The 19950-nt window shown below is 52.7% G+C and overlaps 1 protein-coding gene across 3 annotated transcripts in view; it reads left to right on the forward strand.

Moving 5' to 3' along the window:
• CALN1 (calneuron 1) overlaps positions 1–19950 on the forward strand; it is a 174422-nt gene that overhangs the window by 65180 nt on the left and 89292 nt on the right. The gene's annotated exons all lie outside the window — the stretch shown is intronic.

A 19950-nucleotide genomic window follows, 5' to 3' on the forward strand; every position in this document is an offset into this window, starting at 1 on the left:
GCATGAAAAGCGAGGCAGGCAGTGCACCAGCAGCCACCCGAGAGCTGCAGCCACACCAGCCCCTCCTTCATTAAAACTTTAGCCACACTGTGTGCCTGAGCAGCAAGTTGCCACCCACTCAGCAAGCTGAGGCAGCAAATGAAGGATGCACGTGGCAGCCCTCAAAGCCTGCTGTCAGATTGATTACTTGGAGTGCATCTGAAATCGAGTGCCGCACAGGCAGCTCTAGATCATTTCACAGTCGTTTGTCATGTGCCAGTAAGTAAAGCCAGGGTGAATAGCACAGCCAGTTGGAAATGGGGAAGCTGCTCTGTCTTGTAAATCTCAGTGGACCTCACTGGCTCTTCCCTCTGCCCTTGAGTGCAGAGCAATCTTCCTCATGCCAAACCCAACCCCAGGGGATGTCTTGGAGTTGCAGGAGGGCTGCTGTGGGACCAGTGCTGTGGCAATCTTAGGAGGCAGCAGGTTAGAAGGGTCACTCGGGGGAGAATTGTGCTCACATGAGTCTCATCAGGGTCACTAAGGACCTGCACCTGGGTTGGGGTAGTTCTCACTGCCAGCACAGACTGGAGGAGGAAGAGCAGGAGAGCAGCCGTGTGGAGAAGGACTTGGGGGGACTGGTGAGTGCAAAGCTGGACATGAACTGGCACTGAGTGCTGCCAGCTCAGCCCCAGCTTGTCCTGGGCTGATTCCCAGCAGCAGGGGCAGGGAGGGGATTCTGCCACTTTGCTGTGCTCTGCTGAGGACCCCCCCCCTGCAGTGCTGGGGCAGCTCTGCAGTGCTCAGCACAGACAGGGACCTGCTGAAGCAGGGCCAGAGGAGGTCACAGCAGTGCTGGCAGTGCTGGAAGGGCTCTGCTGTGAGGCCAGGCTGGGAGAGTTTGGGGTGGAGAAGAGAAGGAGGAAGAGAAAAGAGGTTTTGGAGTCTTTCAAGGCCTGTCTGGATGTGTTCCTCTGTGATCTGTGTTAGATTGTATTGTCCTGCTCTGGCAAGGGGGGTTGGACTGGATGATCTCCTTGGGTCCTTCCAACCCCTAACATCCTCTGATTCTGTGAAGGCTCCAGGGAGACCTTTTGGTGGCCTTTCAGTGCTGAAAGGTCATCTAGTCCAACCCTCCTGCAGTCAACAGGGGTGTCCTTAATGAGGATGTTAAAAGCTCCATCAAGGCTGACCTTGATAGTGTGCAGGGATGGGGCCTCCACCACCTCCCTGGGCAACCTGTTTCAGTGTTTCACCACCCTCAGAGTAAAAACTTCTTCCTAACTTCCAATCTAAATCTGTCCTGCTCTAGTTTCAAACCATTGCCCCTTGTCCTGGTGCTGCAGGCCTTTGTATACAGTCCCTACTCAGCTTTCTTTACAGATCCCTTCCCACCCAAACCAGTCTGGCATTCTGTGGTTAGAAACACTGCTCCCTTGTCACTGCTTGCTTAGCAAGATGCTTCCCTGGTCCTCTCTGTCTCTCCTAAGGTGTTTTCATAGCAAACCTCTCAGTGAAGCTGTGCAGGTGTTGGAATAGAGTCCTTGAGCTGTCTTCTCCTTAGGGACTGTAGTTGTACACCTCTGGAAGAGCCCTGGGTAGCTGCTGGATGCAGATGTTCCAGCCCCCTTCAGGTACTGGAAGGCCACAAGCAAGTCTCTCCAGAGCTTTCTCTTCTCCAGGCTCCCTCAGCCTGTCCTCATAGCAGAGGTGCTCCAGCCCTTTTCTGTGCCCTCCACTGCACCCTCTCCATCAGGTCCATGTCCTTCTTGTGTTGAGGACTCCAGAGCTGGACACAGCACTGCAGGTGAGATCTCAGCAGAGCTGAGGGGCACAATCACCTCTCTCCACCTGTTGGCCATGCTTCTTTTGATGCAGCCCAGGATGTCCTTTGGGCTGCAAGTGCACATAAGTTTAGTGCCATGGTCTAGTTTGGTTGGCCAGGGCTGGGTGCTAGGTTGGACTGGCTGAGCTTGGAGCTCTCTTCCAACCTGGTTGATTCTATAAATAAGGTCAGCAATGCTTGAAGGAGCTGAGGTGAGAGTAGAGGCTGAATTGATTTCCTTTTATATGTCAGGGGAAAAGGAAACAAGTCCCAGTATGTTTGTAAAAGATTCAAGGATCTGCCTCTGCAAGGTGGTGGAGCAGCAGACACCCACCTGTGGCTGCTTCTGAGCTTCTGATTCCATCCCCTCCCGAGGCAGCTGTGGTGCTTGGTGAGGAATAAGCTGCTGGTCTGATTGATCTGTAATAGTCAGCACCTGGGAGTGCCTGGGGTGTACTCTTGGGCAGAGCTGCTGTGGGATGGGGCTGCCATGTGAGATGTGGCTGCAAGGCAGCAGGAGGGAGCACAGCAAAGACAAGAAAGCTGCTCCTCTCCTTTTGGTCCATTCGAAGTGTTTCAGGGCAAGAAAATATGCTCCTTGTTCTCACTCTTTGCTGGCCACCACCAGCCACCAAGGGGAGTCTGATCCACTGCACAGCCTGGTGGGTGAAGTTTTGGGATGCAGCCACTGGGGTCCTCATCTCAGGAGCCCTCTGAAGGAGCTGCTCATGGCAGAGGAATGTTCCCAGTGCCTAAACCCCAAACTGGTCCTGTCTCCTGGATCTGACACATGTAGACCCCATGGTTCTAGACCTGCTTACACTGGTCAGGGAGGATGGGGATTGAAGTCACATCAAGCTAACTTAAAGGGGAGCAGAGGGAGGTCTGACTTGATTTTCAGATGGGATCAGAACCCTGCAGGGAAATAAGCCAATTTTAGACTGCCTTATCAAAGGACTGTGTCAAGAGACATGCTCCTGTTCTGTGTTCTGAAGTTTTCTTGTTGGTGGTGAAAGCAAATGGCCAGAAGTGGTGGGTGGGCAGCATATGAGCTCCACAGGGACAGGAGGCCCAGAGAAAGAAGCTGTTGTGTGTGATCCATTCCACATTCAATATGGTTTCATGCACTTGTGCAACAGCCTCTCCTCAGTGGTGCCCTGTGATAGGCTGAGGGGCACTGCACACAAGCTGGAACCCAGGAGGTCCTGTCTAAACAAGAGGAGAAAACTCTTTCATGTGAGGGTGATGTTGCTGCTCAGGGAGGTTGTGGAGTCTCCTTCTCTGGAGACTTTCAAGCCCTGTCTGGATGTGCTCCCATGCAACCTGTGCTAGATTCTATGGTCCTGCTCTGGCAGGGGGGTTCACAGAATCACAGAGTTAACCAGGTTGGAAAAGACCTTTGAGATCAGTGTGCACTTGCAGCCCAGAAAGCCAAGCAGAGCCTGGGCTGCAGCAGCAGCAGTGTGGCCAGCAGGGCCAGGGAGGGGATTCTCCCCCTCTGCTGTGCTCTGCTGAGACCCCACCTAGAGTACTGCATCCAGCTCTGGAGCCCCTGGGACAAGAGGGCTGTGGAGATGCTGGAGAGTGTCCAGAGCAGGGCCAGGAGGATGCTCAGAGGGCTGCAGCAGCTCTGCTGTGAGCACAGACTGAAAGAGTTTGGGCTGTGCAGGCTGGAGCAGAGGAGGCTCCCAGGTGACCTTCTTGTGGCCTTCCAGCATCTGAAGTGGGCTCCAAAAAGCTGGGGAGGGATTTTTGAAGCTGTGAGGGAGTGGCAGGAGTGGGGGGAATGGAGTAAAGCTGGAGGTGGGGAGAGTGAGGCTGGAGGTGAGGAGGAAGTTGTTGGTGATGAGAGTGGTGAGAGGCTGGACTGGGTTGCCCAGGGAGGTGGTTGAGGCCCCATGGCTGGAGGTGTTTGAGGCCAGGCTGGCTGAGGCTGTGTGCAGCCTGCTCTAGGGTAGGGTGTCCCTGGGCATGGCAGGGGGCTTGGCACTGGCTGCTCCTTGTGCTCCCTTCCAGCCCTGCCTGATTGTCTGATTCTATGATTCTCCCTCTCTTCTCCCTTCCTGCTGCTCCTTCTGTTACATTCAGTTTCTCATCTCTTACCTCCTTCCTTGCACAAATCAGACATGCCATGCATTTCCCTGACGTGCCTACCTGCCCTCTGTGTGTGGAGAGAGAACACAGGACAGGTGTGTGTCTGTCTGTCCTGTACACACCTAGGAACCCCAGAACCATCTCTCCAGTGCTGTGCCTTTAAAGGCAATTCCCTGCTGAGGTGCAGGAAGGGCTGGAGGCAGTTCCACCGTGCTGGGTTTCGACACCAAGAGTACTCCAGTTGCTAAGAGACTGATAGCTCAGGTTTGGCAATCTTCATCCACACCAGCTAGATTATCTTGGCAAATCAGACTTTGGGAGTTGGCAGCAAAAGGGAAGGAGTAACTTTCAAAACCAGAGGTAATTTAGATGATGTCAAAGGCATCTGGTGTCCCTTTCTGGGGGTGGGAGACGGAGCTCTTTCTGCACCCAGGGGCAGGTTCAGCTTATGCCTGCATCTGAGGCTGGATTGTTACTGGATTCACTCTAGGTGGAAGATTATCTCCTCAGTGAGAAGGGCAAGGGGCAATGGGTGGAAGCTGAGGCAGAGGAAGGTCTGTGTAGAAATGAGGAAGATGTTTTTTTGCTGTGAGGGTGACAGAGCACACAAACAGGCTGCCCGGGGGGGTTGTGGAGTCTCCCTCTCTGGAGATTTTCAGGCCTGGGAGAGGCTGAGGCTCCACTGAAGTTCTTCCTCACAGAAGTCACTAAAACAGTGGGATGAAAGGCCTGGAACACAAACCCTGTGAGGAGAGGCTGAGGGAGCTGGGGGTGTGCAGCCTGCAGCAGAGGAGGCTCAGGGCAGAGCTCATTGCTGCCTGCAGCTGCCTGCAGGGAGGCTGTAGCCAGGTGGGGTTGGGCTCTGCTGCCAGGCACCCAGCAACAGAACAAGGGGACACAGCTTCAAGCTGTGCCAGGGCAGGTCTAGGCTGGATGTTGTTAGGAAGTTCCTGTCAGAGAGAGTGACTGGCATTGGAATGGGCTGCCCAGGGAGGTGGTGGAGTTGCTGTGCCTGGAGGTGTTGCAGCCAAGCCTGGCTGGGGCACTTAGTGCCATGGTCTGGTTGGTTGGCTGGGGCTGGGTGCTAGGTTGGGCTGGCTGAGCTTGGAGCTCTCTTCCAACCTGGTTGGCTCTGTGATTCTTTGGTATTGAAGATCCCCCTGGATGTGCTCCTGTGTGATCTGCCCTAGGAGATTCTTCTCTGGCAGAGGGTTTGGACTGGCTGAGCTTTGGAGGTCCCTTCCAGCCCCTGACAGTCTGTGATATTTAGCCAGGTGTATTTGAATGAAGCTGGCTCTGTGGTTACAACAGATGCCACCTGCCTACCTTGTGTATCCTGGGGACCCTCAGCTTTGTGCCTGTGTGAAACACAATCTCCTAGAGCCCAGAAAGACCATCAGGCTCCACAGTGACTCACTGAGGCTAGTCACTTAGTTAGCTTCTTAGTAAGCTTACTCCTCCTCTCCATGAGGACCCTGGGAGTGGGTACTTAGAGTAGTGTGGCTGCAGACTTGACTGCCACCTTGCTAATGGATAGCACCTCTCATCCTGATTTTCCCCCCCCCCCCCAAATTGATGGAAGCAGAGAGAGAGGGAAGGTCTGTCTGGGCTTAATCATTCTTTATCATCCTTAATGTATTTTGGTCTTGAGAAGTGCTCCTGAGTGGCAAAGGAGGCTTTGAGTGACAGCTGGAAGGCAGCTAGGGAATGTCTCAAGCTGTGCATAAAAGGCAGTGGAGAAGAAATGAAGGAACTGGAGACAGAACTGAAATAGGCAGCGTGAGGCTGGCATGAGAGAAAGGGAATGAATTAGAAATGAGTCAAAGATGGAGCCTGGGAGAAGATGGCACCAGAGAAGGATTTTGCTTGCTCAGTGGGTGTAAGGAGCAGGAGGGGAGCAATGCTGGCTGGTGAAGGAAGGGCAGCCAGGCTGTGTGTGAGGAGAGGCATCAGCAAGAAGAGGCTCAAACATCTGCCAGAGGCTTCTGGTAGCATCTTTCCTAGGTTGCCAGCAGCTGAAGTCACATAGATAAGGGGTAGCTGTCTTTGGCATCTTTTTGCTCTGCAGTGCTGGAGGAGGCTGTTCCCCAACTTCAGGTGTTGCTCTGCTTCCCAGAGACAGAGATGGATGGCCAAGCATAAATTATTTCCTCCCAGGCTTAAGCTGGACTTGTTCAGAGTTGGAAAGGAGCACATTTGAATTTTAATACCAGCTGTGAGAGGCAGTGGCAGCCTGTGCATGCAGCTGGGTGTTCAGCTTAGAGGTATCCTGCTATGTTGGGAAATAGTCATTTGTTCCAAGGAGCAGGAGAAAGGTAATGGCCACCCAAACATGGCCATGGGATGGATGTGCATGTGCTGGAGTGTGTCCAGAGCAGGGCCAGGAGGATGCTCAGAGGGCTGCAGCAGCTCTGCTGTGAGCACAGACTGAAAGAGTTGGGGCTGTGCAGGCTGGAGCAGAGGAGGCTCCCAGGTGACCTTCTTGTGGCCTGCCAGGATCTGAAGGGGGCTACAAAAAAGCTGGGGAGGGACTTTTGAGACTGTGAGAGAATGCCAGGAGTGGGGGGAATGGAGCAAGGCTGGAGGTGGGGAGAGTGAGGCTGGAGGTGAGGAGGAAGTTGTTGGTGATGAGAGTGGTGAGAGGCTGGACTGGGTTGCCCAGGGAGGTGGTTGAGGCCCCATGGCTGGAGGTGTTTGAGGCCAGGCTGGCTGAGGCTGTGTGCAGCCTGCTCTAGGGTAGGGTGTCCCTGGGCATGGCAGGGGGCTTGGAACTGGCTGCTCCTTGTGCTCCCTTCCAACCCTGCCTGATTCTATGGTTTTGGGTGTATCAAGTGAAGACAGAGTGAAGTGACAATAAAGGCAGGCTAGGTGGGTTTTCAAGCCTAGGCAACACAAGGTAATTGTGTGTCAGAAGTCATTCAGGTTTGATATTGCAGCAGCTAATTAAACCATCAGCTCTGAAGAGACTTTCTCTGCTTCCAGATTTGGTTGCTGCCTTCTCCTGAACAAGATAAACCAATCCCCTTGCAGGCAGCTCTCGAGCACAGCACTCACATTGGCACTGGTCTCTGCTGCCAGGCACCCAGCAGCAGAGCAAGGGGACACAGCCTCAAGCTGTGCCAGGGCAGGTCTAGGCTGGCTGTTAGTAGGAAGTTGTTGTCAGAGAGAGTGATTGGCATTGGAATGGGCTGCCCAGGGAGGTGGTGGAGTCTGTGTGGCTGGAGGTGTTGAAGCCAAGCCTGGCTGGGGCACTTAGTGCCATGGTCTGGTTGGTTGGTTGGGGCTGGGTGCTAGGTTGGGCTGGCTGAGCTTGGAGCTCTCTTCCAACCTGCTGGATTCTATGATTCTGTGATTTGTTTGAATGGGAACCAACACATGGGAAATGTGAGCCACTGAGGGAGCTGGGGATGATTAGTGTGAAACAGAGGAGGCTGAGGGCAGACCTCATTGCTGTCTACAGATACCTGAAGGGACATTGTGCAGAGGCTGCTGCTGGGCTCTGCTCACAGGTCAATGGAGACAGAACAAGGGGGAATGGCCTCAAGCTGAGCCTGGGGAGGGTTAGATTGGATATTAGGAAAATGCTTTTCATAGAGAGAGTGTTCAGGGACTGGAATGAGCTGCCCAGGGAGGTGGTAGAGTCATCCAGCCTGGCTGTGTTTAAGGGTGGTTTGGATGTGGTTTAAGGTGAATGTTGTAGAGCAGGGTTCTAGGTTGGGCTTGGTGCTCCTGAGGGCTTTGCCAACCTGGATATTCCTGCAATTCTGTGATTTCTGTGATCATCTGCTCCCATCTCCCAGCCATGGGCAGGGTTGCCTCTCAACTAGACTCAGCTGCTCAAGGCCTCATTCAACCTGGCACTGAACAACCTCAGGGAGGAGTCTCACCACCCTCATACTGAAAACACCTTCCTAAAGTCCAATCTAACCTTATTCTCCCTCAGCTTCAAACCATTCCCCCTTGTCCTGTCTTTAGACACCCTTATGACAAGTCCCTCTGCATCCTTCCTGTCCCTTCAGCTATCATCAGGCAGCTTTAAGGTCCCTCTGGAGTCTTCTCTTCCCCAGGCTGAACAGCTCCAGCTCCCTCAGCCTGTCCTCATGGCAGAGCTGCTCCCAGCCCTTGGCTCTCATCTGGGCTCAGAGGTGTGTGTGTTCATTTCCTAAGCTGTGAGCAGGCACTGCCAAGACCCAAGGTGTTTCTCTGGCCCTTGCTCTGAGCGTGAGAAGGACATATTAAATTGGCTTTAATGTGCCACTGAGCAGCCAGGTAGAAGCAAATCAAAGGCAGAGGGACTGGGGGACCAGTTGAACTCCAGCAAAACTTGCTGCAGGTACTGCCTGTCCTGCCTGGAGGGTCATTTTGCAGTGGGAAGAAGAAAGTCAACTTATCATCTTTGTCAGAGCCCAGGCTCTGGGTGTTGAGAGGCTTGTAACAAATGGGTCTCTGCACAGCTGTTCCAAGGGCATTGTCATAAATGGCAGTTACTTAGGCTGCAATATTGGGCAGTAAATTTCCAGCAGAGAATGTTCCAGGTCTGATGTAAAGTCCCTTTGCAATGTCTAGGGAAAGGCTTACAAATGAGAATGGTTGCTAGAGACCTCTGGGATCCAAACCTCTACTAAAGGCAGGGTCACCTAGATCAGATTTCATGCAGCCAGGCTGGTTTGGAAAGTCTTCAGAGAAGGAGGCTCCACAATCTCTCTGGGAAGCCTGCTCCAGAACCCTCCAAGTAAAGAAGCTTTTCCTTATGTTCAAGTGAAACCTCCTGTGTCGTGTTCCAGTTTGTGCCTGTTGCCCCTTGTCTTGTCCCTGGGCACCACTGGAGGGAGTCCAGCCCCATCCTCATGACCTCCACTCTTTACCTATTGAATCACAGAAATATCCAGCTTGGCAAAGCCTCTCAGGAGCACCAAGCCCAACCTAGAACCCTGCTCTACAACATTCACCTTAAACCACATCCAAACCACCCTTAAAGACTTCCAGGCTTGGTGACTCCACCACGTCCCTGGGCAGCTCATTCCAGTCCCTGACCACTCTCTCTGTGAAAAGCTTTTTCCTAATGTCCAATCTAACCCTCCCCAGGCTCAGCTTGAGGCCATTCCTCCTTGTTCTGTCTCCAACTACCTGTGAGCAGAGCCCAGCAGCAGCTTCTGCCCAATGTCCCTTCAGGTATCTGTAGACAGCAATGAGGTCTGCCCTCAGCCTCCTCTTCCTCAAAGTAACCATCCCCAGGCAAGCAGCAACAGAATAAGGGGACACAGTCTCAAGCTGTGCCAGGAGAGGTCTGGGCTGGATGTTAGGAGGAAGTTGTTGGCAGAGAGAGTGATTGGCATTGGAATGGGCTGCCCAGGGAGGTGGTGGAGTCTGTGTGCCTGGAGGTGTTGAAGCCAAGCCTGGCTGGGGCACTTAGTGCCATGGTCTGGTTGATTGGCTAGGGCTGGGTGCTAGGGTGGGCTGGCTGAGCTTGGAGCTCTCTTCTAACCTGCTTGGTTCTATGATTCTTGAGGTTCTCTGCCCAGGTCTCCAGCCTGTCCAGGCTGATGGGAGAGGCTGCGTTTCCTGCGCAGCTATTACCAGGCAAGTCTGCAGCTTGCACCCTCTCTTTGGTGAGAAGTGTGTGAAGGATGTCCTGACAGTAAATCACCACAGGATGCAAATTATAGATATTAAAGAGAAGAAGGCATCATGGGCAGCCATTATCCCTTCAACATTAATGTGAGCCCATCCCTAAGCAATCTTGGATCCAATTGCTCTCACTCTGCAGACTGCTGCAGGCTGGAGTCCTGAGCTCATTACCTATTTATGTCCAGCAAACGTTTCACTTCCAATGATGAACTGAGCATTGATGCCAATAAACTAAATCAGCAGCTCCCAGATATTACAGCTTTATGGCTGAGCAGCTTAAAAACAACCCAACTGTTGTGGAGTTAAACAAGCTCTCTACGTGGCTCAACTGTTCCCAGGAGCATCCACGCTGTGCGTGAGCTCCTCTGAAGTGCTGTCAAGGGAGGGAAGATGTTTTGTGCCTGCTGTGTGTGAAAGATGAGAAGGATAAAGCTTGGTTCCTAATAAAAAGAACCAGAGAATCATAGAATCAAGCAGGTTGGAAGAGAGCTCCAAGCTCAGCCAGGCCAACCTAGCACCCAGCCCCAGCCAAGCAACCAGACCATGGCACTAAGTGCCCCAGCCAGGCTTGGCTGCAACACCTCCAGCCACACAGACTCCACCACCTCCCTGGGCAGCCCATTCCAATGCCAGTCACTCTCTCTGGGAAGAACAAATTGGTTTGGTTGGAAAAGATCTTTTAGACCATGGAGTACAACAAGTCTCTACTCTACCAAGCCTGTGCTAAACCATGGCCCTCAGCACCACATCACAGAATCACAAAATGTTAGGGAGTGGAAGGGACCTCCAAAGCTCATCCAGTGCAACCTCCCTGCCAGAGCAGGATCACACAGGAACACATCCAGGTGGATCTTGAACTTCCTCCTAACATCCAGCCTAGACCTCCCCTGGCACAGCTTGAGGCTGTGTCCCCTTCTTCTGTAGCTGGCTGCCTGGCAGCAGAGCCCAACCCCACCTGGCTACAGCCTCCCTGCAGGCAGCTGCAGACAGCAATGAGCTCTGCCCTGAGCCTCCTCTGCTGCAGGCTGCACCCCTCCAGCTCCCTCAGCCTCTCCTCACAGGGCTGTGCTCCAGGCCCCTCACCAGGATGTGCTACTTACAACTTTGAGATGATTCTTTGTGTACTTTGGTGCCCAAACTTGCAGCTAAGTGGCTGAGATGGCTTGCAGGTTTTTGGGGAGTGTTATAGTTTGTCTCTTCTTGTGCTGGTGCAAATAACCACCTAGGAGTGTGAGGAGGATCTCTGTGCACTCAGGGTGTGCTAATTCCAACGCTGCTGCTGGTGATGCTGTTTAAACCCAGCGAAACAACCTGAAACCATCTGCAGTGCCTGAAGGGAGCTGGTGGACACCAGTGGCTGGAGCTGAGTTTATTTCCCCCAGGATCATGATTCATTCCCATTCAGGAAGCAAAACAAAAATAATGGTGGTTGCCTCTGGTAACCAGTCTGAGGGAAATCAGCTGTAAATAAAGCTGCTACTGCGTGTGGAGAGGGGAAGAGCTGGGGAAGGGAGCACAAGGTCAGGCTCCTGCTTGCCCAAGGCTGCTGGGAATGCAGAGAAGTGTTTGGAAGGGAAGGGCTGGAGTGGGTGCAATGGGAGCTGGTCAGAGAATCAAGCAGGTTGGAAGAGAGCTCCAAGCTCAGCCAGGCCAACCTAGCACCCAGCCCTGGCCAATCAACCAGACCATGGCACTAAGTGCCCCAGCCAGGCTTGGCTGCAACACCTCCAGGCACAGCAACTCCAGCACCTCCCTGGGCAGCCCATTCCAATGCCAATCACTCTCTCTGCCAGGAACTTCTTCCTAACATCCAGCCTAGACCTGCCCTGGCACAGCTCCAGGCTGTGTCCCCTTCTGTTGTTGGTTGCCTGGCAGCAGAGCCCAACCCCACCTGGCTACAGCCTCCCTTCAGGGAGCTGCAGGCAGCAATGAGCTCTGCCCTGAGCCTCCTCTGCTGCAGGCTGCACCCCCCCAGCTCCCTCAGCCTCTCCTCACAGGGCTGTGCTCCAGGCCCCTCCCCAGCCTTGCTGCTCTTCTCTGGGCACCTCCCAGCACCTCAACATCTCTCTTCAATTGACCAGCCCAGAACTGGACACAGCACTCAAGCTGTGCCCTGAGCAGTGCTGAGCACAGGGGCAGAAGAACCTCCCTTGTCCTGCTGGCCACACTGCTCCTGAGCCAGCCCAGGATGCCATAATTACTGGTTAATTACATGATTGCTGATGGTTCTTTGGATGAGATTAAATGATCTCAAGTTGTAGCAGGACAGGTTCAGGATGGATATTGAGAAGAATTTCTCTGCTGCCAGAATGGTCAGGCATTGGAACTGGCTGATGGTGGAGTCACCATGTCTGGAGATGCTAAAAATGCTGTAGCCACATTGGGACATGGTTTAATGGCCATGGTGGTGCTTGGTTTGATGCTTGGACTCAGTCTTAGAGGTCTTTTCCAGCCTTAATGATTCTGTCATTTCTTCAAGAGGCAGGTGGTGAGATCTAATGTCTGGGTGGTAGATCCTGCTCTGACAATGGTCTTGTGGTGCTCTTCAGAAAAGCAGTGAGAGGAAGTCTATTGATGATGTGGACAAGGGGATTGAGCCCAGCATCTGTCAGTTTGCAGATGACTCCAAGCTAGGAGCAGCTGTGGAGCTGTTGGAGGGTAGGAGAGCCCTGCAGAGGGACCTGGACAGGCTGCATGGGTGGGCAGAGGCCAATGAGATGAGATTGAACAAGGCCAAGTGCAGGGTTCTGCACTTTGGCCACAACTACTCCAAGCAGCACTCCAGGCTGGGGCTAGAGTGGCTGAGAGCAGCCAGGCAGAGAGGGAGCTGGGGGTGCTAGGAGAGAGTAGGCTGCAGAGGAGGCAGCAGTGTGCCCAGGTGGGCAGCAGAGCCAATGGCATCCTGGGCTGGCTCAGGAGCAGTGTGGGCAGCAGGACAAGGGAGGTTCTTCTGCCCCTGTGCTCAGTACTGCTCAGGCCACAGCTGGAGTGCTGTGTCCAGTTCTGAGCTGCTCAATCGAAGAGAGCTGTTGAGGTGCTGGAAGGTGTTTGAAGAAGGGCAACAAATGGAGGTCTCTTCCAGCCTGGTTGATTCTATGATTCGAAGTAATTTTTTCTCCTGAATCTTCCTTCCCTCCTTCCCAGAGGAGCTGTGGCTAATGGGAAGCTGGAAGGTGCAGTTGTTAAATGTGAGGGAAGAGTGAATTAAAAGCAACCCCCCCTAAAAGCATTTAAATGATGAGATAACTCTGTGAAGTAAGTGTTGTGCTCTCAGCTTCTATGCAACTTAAATCCTCACCTGGCATAAACATTCTGATTCAGTGTGAGGTGTCCCTGCACATGGCAGGAGGGCTGGAACTAGGTGATCCTTGTGGTCCCTTCCAACCCTGACTGATTCTATGATTCTGATTCCCCAGAAATGTGCCTTCCCATCCAGCCCTCCAAACCTGCTTGGCCCAGCTGCCACTCAGGCAAGGACCCCTCTGGTCCTGAGTTTTGCCTGATTTGCACAGCTCACTCTCCTCCTTCTTGGACTTTTTTGTCCCAGGCTCCTGTTTCCAGCCTTGTATCATTTAGGGATGTGGTTAATGTAGTGATTGCTCTCTGAGATCCTTAGCAAAGTGTTAGGTAGGCTGGGGCCAGAGGCTGAACCCTTCTCTCCCCTCATTCACTTGAATGATGTTCAGCACTGAGCATCATGTAAGGTCTATCTGACAAGGTCTCTGTCCCCACTTTTTGCTTGCTGGTTGAATTCATTCTGGGAGTGAGGTGGTTTTGTGCTGCTGATAGCCACTGGCAGTCAGGTGAGCAGGTTTGTTTTGCCATCCCCTTGTGCAGAGGAGCAGTGTCACTGTTCTCAAGGCTGGAGAAAATGAGCCATGGAGGAAAGCACTCAGCTCCTAGCCTGGGCACCTTTCCTGAGGCTCAGAGCAATGCCATCACATGCGTCTTGCTGTTTTCTCTTCTTTCCTCCTCCTTTTTTATCTTCTACTAAGGTTTTGTGACCACTGCCTACATTCAGAAGTAACAGAAGGTCCTACATAGTGGAAATGGGAATAAATACCAGGATTTACTAACACTCCATGGGAGGTGTAACCTGAGTGTATGTGCTTGGTTGGGTGTAGAGGCTCTGCTGTGCAAGAGCCAGGATGAGCAAGGAGAAAGACAGCTGCTCATGCAGCAGCATTTTGCAACCCCTCTCTCCCCTGTCCTGTTATCTCTACTCTTCTTTTTAAAGACAAAGCAGGACTCTGATTCTCTTGATTAGGTCCTTTGCAGAGCAGCTTGCAGTCAAAATCAGAGGTCTCAAAGTTTCTCCCAAGCCCTGGCAGTGTCTTTCTTGAGAGATTTACTCTATGGACCACATCCGCTCCCAGTTCTGAGCCAGGAGCATCAGTTGCCATGGTGACTTCTTTGGGGAAAGTCAGATGGGGAAAGTGCTGCTGTATTTTTAGCTTTGGGTAATGAAATTGAACAGCTGGAGAGAAAGGTGAGGGCCAGCCAGGGTGCCACAGGTTCATGGGCCAGTATTTGGAACCAGCTCTTTATAAGTGCTGATGAGGAGAGCTGCTGGAGCTGCGTTTGGGAATGATGCTCATGGTCTGGGTGCTGCGCAGGACAGCACCAGGGAGGACATTGGAGGAGAAAGGATCACTCTAAGGAAAATCTGATAAGGAGGGGGTGTTACATGTAAAGATAAAGAGGAGGCACTGGCTGAGGCCATAACTGCTTCGTGTACAGTGTGTTCAACCTATAAATAGCTCCTCAAATGTACCTCTGCACAAGTGGTATTTATAGAGCGAGAGTGGCACAAGCTCCCTTCGGTGTGCAAAGGATGTGTCAGGCCTGGCCAAAAGTTCAGCCTTCTGACAGGGGTGGACCAGAGCTGGAACCCAAAGCGGTGGGGTTCCCTCCTCTGATCGAGGCACGAAGTTGGCAGTGCTCTTAAAGGGACCTTCTGAAATCGGCATAGCTGGAGAGGAAGCACAGAACGGTTTGGGTTGCAGAGGACCTCTAGAGGTCACCCAGTCCAACTCCTCTGCAGTGAGCAGGGACACTCTCAACTAGATCAGGATGCTCAAGCTTGACCCTGAATGTCTCCAGGTCATACTGCCTCCTTCACCTCCCTGAACACCCTGTTCCAGTATTCCACCACCCTCAGAGAAAAGATCTCCTTTAAGGATGCTCACTAGAGGTTGAGGCTGCTCAGAGCTTTGTCAAGCCTAACCCTGAATGTCTATGAGGAGAGGCTGAGGGAGCTGGGATTGTTTAGCCTGGAGAAGAGGAGGCTCAGGGGAGACCTTATTGCTGTCTACAACTACCTGAGGGGAGGTTGTGGCCAGGAGGAGGTTGCTCTCTTCTCTCAGGTGGCCAGCACCAGAACGAGAGGACACAGCCTCAGGCTGTGCCAGGGGAGATTTAGGCTGGAGGTGAGGAGAAAGTTCTTCCCTGAGAGAGTCATTGGACACTGGAATGGGCTGCCCGGGGAGGTGGTGGAGTCGCCGTCCCTAGAGCTGTTCAAGGCAGGACTGGACGTGGCACTTGGTGCCATGGTCTGGCCTTGAGCTCTGTGGTAAAGGGTTGGACTTGATGATCTGTGAGGTCTCTTCCAACCCTGATGATACTGGGATACTGTGATGCTGTCTCCAGGTCACGCTGCCTCCGCCTCCTCCCTGAGCAACCTGTTTGAGTATTCCACCACCCTCCGAGCAAAGATCTCCTTCTAGGCTGCTCACTGGAGGTTGATGTTCAGCTGTGCTGCTGCAGAGCCCTGCCACAGCCCTGATGTGTGGCTGTCATTTGGATCAGCCTCCCTCATGTGCAGGCTGCTCTGCAGCTAGACTCCGCGTTTTGTTTTCTGAACCACCTTCTCCACTCCCTGCAATATTTTTAGTTCTTTCATCTTCAGCTGTCAAAAGTTTATTTTAAAATTAATTGATTTCAATGTAATGTTTACTGCACTTTAGCTTTCAGCACAGTGCATGAAAATAGATTTCACTACAGTTGGCAGCCTCTAATGGGATTTGTTCCTACTCCAAAGGCTCTCCGCATTATGCGCTGATGCTTCCAGCCGAGCTCGCTTTGAGCAGCCTCACCACTCTCTCATGCCACTGAGCTTATAGAGCTGTAGCATTACAGAGTTGTTTCAGTCAGAAAAGGCCTTTAAGATCATCCAGTCCAACCAGGCTAACTCTGCCAAGGCTGGGGCTAACCCGTGGCACTGGGCACCACAGCTCTGCCTCTTTGAAACCCCTCCAGGGATGGACGTTCAACCACCTCCCTGGGCAGCCTGTGCCCATGTTTGAAAACCCTTTCAGGGAGGAAGTTTCTTCTAATCATAGAATCAACCAGGTTGGAAGAGACCTCCAAGATCATGCAGTCCAACATATCCAAGCAAGATCATCCAGTCCAGCCCTAGCCAATCAACCAGACCATGGCACTAAGTGCCTCAGCCAGGCTTGGCTTCAATACCTCCAGGAAAAGCAACTCCACCACCTCCCTGGGCAGCCTCACTCCCTCTGCCAATCACTCTCTCTGGCAAGAACTTCCTCCTAACGTCCAGCCTAGACCTGCCCTAGCACAGCTTGAGACTGTGTCCTCTTCTTCTATTGCTGCTTGCCTAGTGGAAGAGCCCAACCCCACCTGGCTACAGCCTCCCTGCAGGTAGCTATAGACAGCCCTGGTTCAATTGGAGAGCATTTCCACTTGTCCTATCACCTGATATCTATGGGGGGAGATTCCAACCCCTACCTGGCTCCAACTTCCTTCTAGGGAGTTGTAGAGAGCCAGAAGGTCTCTCCTCAGCCTTCTTTTCTCTGGGCTGAACATCCCCAGCCCCCTCAGCTGCACCTCACCAGACCTTTTCTTTGGCTCCTTCACCAGTTTTGTTGCCTTTCTCTGGACCTGCTCCAGCCTCTCAATGTCCTTTTTGTAGTGAGGTGTCCAAAATCCAACCCAGTCCTCAAGGTGTGGCCTCACCAGTGCTGAGTGCTGGGGGCCAATCTCTGCCCTGGTCCTGATGGCCACACTGTTGCTGATCTAAGCCAGGGTTCTGTTGGCCTTCTTGGCCATCTGGGCACAGTGCTAGCTCATGCTGCCTTCAGCCCTCTGAGGTCTTACACCAGTTTGGGCTGGCAGGGAGTCAAGGTAAAGCATTTAAAGAAGGCAGAGTTGCTGCATGCCTGAAGCCACAGTGTAGCTGCTACAGAACTGCTCCAACATTTCTTGGTATTAAGAGGATATTCCACTTTTGGGCATCTGTGGGCACTTTGGCTGGCTTAAAAATTGCTCTCATCTCATTGTGATCCCCAGAGCTGTGGGGAAGATTAAGCAGGAGGTCGTGGAGGTGCCAGGGTATCACACCTGGCAGAGAGCAGCGCATGGAAATGGGAGCAGGCTCTGCTCACACACTGGTGCTGCCAAGGGAGGTGAAGAACTTGGATGTGAGCTGATTTAGAAACAGCTTTTGAATTGCAAAGCTTTCAGTAACCTCCTAGCAAAGACAGCACTGAAACCAGGTGGTTTGTGATGCTGCTTCCTTTCACAGGAGCACAGGATGTTAGGGGTTGGAAAGGACCCAAGGAGATCATCCAGTCTAACCTCCCTGCCAGAGCAGGACAATACTAACACAGATCACAGAGGAACACATCCAGACAGGCCTTGAAAGGCTCCAGAGAAGGAGACCCCACAGCCTTACTCCCAGCAGGACTAAGGCCCTTCCACATAAGCCCACTACAGGGGCTGGTACCTCCTCTACACCTGGGAGCAGAGGGAGGTGACACAGAGGACTGCAGATTGTCTTTGAGGACCTTCCACATAAGCCCACTGCAGGGGCTGGTACCTCCTTTATACCTGGGAGCAGAGGGAGGTGGCATAGAGGACTGCAGATTGTCTTTGAGGACCTTCCACATAAGCCCACTGCAGAGGCTGGTACCTCCTTTATACCTGGGAGCAGAGGGAGGTGACACAGAGGACTGCAGATTGTCTTTGAGGACCTTCCACATAAGCCCACTGCAGGGGCTGGTACCTCCTTTATACCTGGGAGCAGAGGGAGGTGGCATAGAGGACTGCAGATTGTCTTTGAGGACCTTCCACATAAGCCCACTGCAGAGGCTGGTACCTCCTTTACACCTGGGAGCAGAGGGAGGTGGCATAGAGGACTGGAGATTGTCTTTGAGGCCCTTCCACATAAGCCCACTGCAGGGGCTGGTACCTCCTTTACACCTGGGAGCAGAGGGAGGTGGCATAGAGGACTGGAGATTGTCTTTGAGGCCCTTCCACATAAGCCCACTGCAGAGGCTGGTACCTCCTTTACACCTGGGAGCAGAGGGAGGTGACACAGAGGACTGGAGATAGTTTGTCTGAGCCTTAATTCCTGAAGCATCCCAGGCTGGCTAAACTCTTTTTCCCCCCCCTCATTCAATTCATTTCATGTCAGATTATTTTTTAATTCAGTTGGTGTTCCTAAAAAAAAAAAAAACCAACCCAAAGAACCAAAGCCCAAACCTGCTGAGTCTTCTCTTCCACACCTCTCCAATAAAATGCTTTCACATGAAGATGAAGCTCCTCTGAGCAAAGCTCCAGTGGCTTTTCATATATCTCCATTCCCCAAAGGGCTATGGCAGAGCATCCTGTGTGTCCCTCTCCAGAGCATGGTGCAAAGACCATTTAACAAGAGCTAAGAAAGCAGCACCTCTTTCACACCCCCCCCCCCTCCAACCAAACCCTTTTGAGGCTCCCAGGTGGCTTCAAAGATTAATTTTTCTCTGTTTGGCATTTGCAAGAGTCAGATCTGGGAGCTTGGTGCTGCAGTTCCAGGTTGAGAAGTCGAGGAGAAGGAGCAGTGGATATCAATTACAGCACAGGAGGTTCCAGCTCAATGTGAGGAGGAATAGCAAGTTAGAGGAGAAGAGGATGATGAGGGTGAGGAGAAGCTAAGGGACCTGAGGCTTTTTAGTCTGGAGAAGAGAAGACTGAGAGGGGATTGAATCATTGTTTATAAATCTCTGAGGGCTGGGGGTCAGGAGGGGGGGACAGGCTCTGCTCACTGCTCCCTGGGATAGGACAAGCAGCAGTGGATGGAAGCTGCAGCACAGGAGGTTCCAGCTCAACACAAGAGGGAACTTCTTACTGTAAGGGTCCCAGAGCCCTGGCACAGGCTGCCCAGAGAGGTTGTGGAATCTCCTTCTCTGGAGCCTTTCCAGGCCTGTTTGGATGTGTTCCTCTGAGCTAGATTGTGTGGTCCTGCTGTGGCAGGGGGTTTGCAGAATCACAGAATTAACCAGGCTGGAAAAGACTTTTGAGATCACTGAGTCTAACCTACCACCTTCTAATTAACTAAACCCTGGCACTAAGTGCCTCAGCCAGCCTCATTTTAAACCCCTCCAGGGACAGTGACTCCACCACCTCCCTGGGCAGCCCATTCCAATGCCAATCACTCTCTCTGACAACAACTTCCTCCTAACATCCAGCCTGAACCTGTCCTGGTGCAGCTTGAGGCTGTGTCCTCTTGTTCTGTCACTGGTTACTTGGCAGCAGAGCCCAACCCCACCTGGCTACAGCCTCCCTTTAGGTAGTTGTAGACAGCAATGAGCTCTGCCCTGAGCCTCCTCTTCTCCAGGCTGAGCGTTGGACTCGCAGTGGTGGTGGAGTTGCCATCCCTGGAGGTGTTCAAGAAAGGACTGGTTGAGGCACTTAGGGCCATGGTCTGGTTGATTGGCCAGGGCTGGGTGCTAGGTTGGACTGGATGAGCTTGGAGCTCTCTTCACAGAGTTAATCAGGTTGGAAAAGACCTCTAGGATCACCGAGTCCAACCGATCACCTAACCCTTCTAACTAACAACCCATGGCACCAAGCACCTCACCCAGTCTCCTCTTGCACACCTCCAAGGGATGGTGACTCCATCACTTCTCCAGGCACTCCATTCTAATGCAAATCACTCTTCCTGTGAAGACTATCTTCTAACATCCAGCCTAAACCTGCCCTGGCAGCACATCTTGAGGCTGTGTCCTCTTGTTCTGTCCCTGGGAGAAGAGCCTTCCACTCTCTGGGCTCTGCCATCACAGCCAGTTCCTGACCCAGCACAGAGTGAATCTGCCCAAACCATGAGCTGCCAGCTTGGCTAGGAGCTTCTCTTGGCAGACAGTGTCAAAGGCTTTGCTGAAGTCCAGGCAGACTCCATCCACAGCCTGCCCCACATTCACCAGGTGGGTAACCTGATCATAAAAGGAGATCAGGTTGGTCAGGCAGGACCTGCCCTTCCTAAACCCATGCTGGCTGGGCTTGATCCCTTGGCCATGCTGTAGGTGCTTTGGGGTGGCACTCATGATGACCTGTTCCATCACCTTGCCTGGCACTGAGGTCAGGCTGACAGGGCTGTAGTTTTCTGCCTCCTCCTTACGACCCTTCCAACCTGGCTGGTTCTA

The sequence above is a fragment of the Pogoniulus pusillus genome, chromosome 27, assembly GCF_015220805.1.
Source record: "Pogoniulus pusillus isolate bPogPus1 chromosome 27, bPogPus1.pri, whole genome shotgun sequence".
NCBI lineage: Eukaryota > Metazoa > Chordata > Aves > Piciformes > Lybiidae > Pogoniulus > Pogoniulus pusillus.